At 43.3% G+C, this 3,191-nt stretch overlaps 1 long non-coding RNA gene across 6 annotated transcripts; it reads right to left on the bottom strand.

Moving 5' to 3' along the window:
* Positions 1–362: 362 nt before the first annotated feature.
* Positions 363–2,681, bottom strand: LOC147615291 (uncharacterized). 6 transcript variants are annotated; one of them, XR_015262814.1, is made up of 4 exons: positions 2,492–2,681; positions 2,329–2,406; positions 1,338–2,128; positions 363–1,058 (listed from the first exon to the last, which is right to left on the bottom strand). It is a non-coding gene; the product is annotated as an uncharacterized LOC147615291 (long non-coding RNA). The 6 variants fall into 6 exon arrangements; XR_015262818.1 differs by having other exon boundaries at positions 363–949; XR_015262815.1 differs by having other exon boundaries at positions 1,338–2,125.
* Positions 2,682–3,191: the final 510 nt, after the last annotated feature.

Genomic DNA, 3,191 nt, shown 5'->3' with positions numbered 1-3,191 from the left:
GCGTATTCATGTGCATCCACATAAAACACAGAAAAACCATCACCCACTTTGTACCCTAACAAGGTGGCCAAGTCTTTCTATGTGAGGGGTGGATGACATGGTAAGAGAAGTAACATTAAGTAAATGAATACTTTTTCAAAAACTTCAAATTCTCCAAATTATTGAAACAGTGCGCATGAGTGCGCGCGCGCACACACATGTGAACATACATTCGTGTATGTTTGAATATATTAGATCAATTTATTCAAATAATCAAAGTATGCATGAAAAAATTACAACACATCTAGCACCATTGGTGCTACATGAAAGTAAAAGGACTGGAGTTTGGCCAAAACTGAGCTGATACATTAAGGTACAAGGAGTTGGCCAAAACTGAGCTGATACATTAAGGTACAAGGAGTTGTCCACATATTCAGAAGGGATACCTTAACCAATCCTCTTGATCCACCAACTCTGGTTGATCTTCATCCCAATTTGTAACTTGTGGAGGTTCAACATGTCATCTGCAACCCCATGTCCACATCATTGATGAGTGGAGTGATGGATACAGGCCCTAAACTTCAAAAGAAAAGCTTAAGGCAACCTGCTTCACGTGCTTGCTTACTGATCCTTAAATACACCCACTCAACAAACTTTTGCTTCACAACTTGCCCCTTACTTATTTGCTTGATTTTTATAGACGGCATGTGGCATCATTGCTTTCTCAGTAATACTACCTCAAAAGTATTTGTCAAGTAGATTGCTCAGTCTACCCGCCCATGGGCTTTGCCGATATGAGAATGAATATGCAAATTACGTTCATGTGTTCTTTGTGCAAATCAGGCCGGAAAAGGGGAAACATACTGAATTCTTCTCCACCACCCTGCAAGTACCTCTGCAACCTTGAAGCCTCTCACATCTGCTGCTATACTGCTGAGTTTTCTGGCTGCTGATATGCCCTCAACCTGGGCTGAAAGCTGAAGAATGCAATGAGTACTCAAATGAGAAGCCTAGGGCCAGGGAAACCTCAAAGGACCCACTTCTAACCACAAGGGATCCACCTTGTGGTCTTCAAATCACTAAACCACAGGAGACCCACTTCAGCATGACAGCCAAAACCCTAAACCACAAGAGACCCACTTCTAAATGACATCGTAAACCCTAAACCACAAGAGAAGCACTTCAACGAGCAATTTCAAAAACTTAAACAACAAGGGAATAACATGTTCGTCAAAACCCTTAACCGCAAGATCAAGCAATTAAAAACCCTAAAACGTTCACATACCCTACCAGGATAAAAACACAGGTATAAACGGCAGCAAAACAGAAATAAAAATAGAAGTTCGTATGACACACACCTTCTTTATGGATGGGCACCCATTCACAACATCGAGCTTCACATTGCTTGGCCAATCTGCAAGCCAGCAGAGAAGAGATAGAAGCCCCCTGGTGTATATTGCAGCAGGTTGGCATCATCATGCCAGAAGAAATCACATTTTTGTGCATCTTGCAAGCATGTGGTAGCATCAAGGCTATACAGCAAGGTAGCTTGATGCAAGCATGTGGTAGCATCAAGGGTATAGAGCAAGGTAGCTTGATGCATGAAGAGATTGTAGCCAGTGGGTCTTGATTCGGATCTGACCATTGGAAGCTCTCTTGTTCACATGTATGCACAATTGGGAGCTTACAAGAAGCAAATGAAGTTCTTGATGTGTGTCATGGGAGGTGATCATATCAGGATATGCTCAGCCCTGACCTATTTGAGAGAATATAAGAAGAGGGCATACAGCCAAATAGAGGTATGTATATACCCTTGTTGAAATCCTCTGGCACCAAAGGCGACATAGAGCACGGCGGGCAGATACATGGCCAGATAAGGAAAGATTGTTTTCCGTCAGATGATGTTCTTGGGAGTGCAATGATTGACCTCTAGTTTGCAAATGGAAGCCTGATGGAGGCATGTGAAGTGTTTGACAAGATGTGGTGGCATGGGGCATAATGATGTCAGCATGCATCTAACCATGGGGGGCTTTCTCTCTCTGCTATCAAGTTTTTGTTTTTGTTTTTCGAGCCAGGGTCAGAGACGAGCGGACTCGTTCTGAGACCGAGCCGGGGCCAGAGACGAGCGGACTCGGGCTGAGACTCTCTGCTGTCAAATCATATGAAATTATACAACATGAGGGTATAGAGCCAAACAAAGGTTATGTATTTGAAAAGCATGCACCAGTGTTGGCAAAATAGCCCTGGCAAGATTAATTCAAGGTCAGGTAATCTATAGTAGTGATGCTGCCTTCGAAAAAAATGAATTGAATGAAAGCAGAGGGCTTAAAACCTAAGAAATAAAGTCACCTTTATCTGCACCTTGAGAGCTTGTGCGCGTGTGGTAGTTGTAGAGCAGGGCAGATGATGAAATAATTAGAAAATAACCTGGAATCAGGTGTAGTTACATCAGGGGTATTGATTGCAGGGATTTTGCTCAGAATGGGATGCTTGACAAGATGCAACAACTTACAAGTTTGCATACCTGATCGCCATGGAAGCATGCAGGAGCATCAGACCTGTCAAAGAGGGCCGCGGTTGATACATAATTAGACCAAATCGGTAAAACTCCCTTGCTGACAACCTGGCAAAATGTGGTGGCCTCTTAAGTATATAGTAGTGGGTTGCTCCTCCCTCTAGGGACATGAGGAGCTTCATGTGTCCACCGGCCACGGCCTTCCACTCTAATTCAGGTAAAGGCAGAGGTAGAGGCCGTGGTCGAGGCCAAGGTGGTGGCCGACGAAGAAATCAGAATTATGGACAACAACAGTCCAATGATTCACAAAGCAGTCATTCATACAGAGGTGGAAAAGGCTAGTTTAGAGGCAAGGGGAGCCAAAGAGGCCGAGGTGGTTGGCAAAGAAATCAAAATGCAAATAGTATAGAGTGCTATTACTGTGACAAAATAGGACACATGGCAAAAGACTGCTACAAAAAGCAGAATGACATTAAAAGTGGGAAGTTGCAATGCATCATCTAGTAAACATGGAGGTGATGACAGAAGTGAGCAGTTGTTTGTGATGCAGCACATGCTTAGTTCCATAACAAGGGATGTGTCAGGATCTCGAGATATATGATATGTGGATTCTGGCATCTCTAACCACGACCAGTCATGCTGAGTGGTTTAGAGATATATAGAAAATGAAAAAACCAGGTTATGTAGAAACAAGTGA

The sequence above is a fragment of the Cibotium barometz genome, chromosome 40 (assembly GCF_041138505.1).
Source record: "Cibotium barometz isolate CiBa-2024 chromosome 40, ASM4113850v1, whole genome shotgun sequence".
Taxonomy (NCBI): Eukaryota; Viridiplantae; Streptophyta; class Polypodiopsida; order Cyatheales; family Cibotiaceae; genus Cibotium; species Cibotium barometz.
This window is presented reverse-complemented; position numbering and strand designations above follow the sequence as displayed.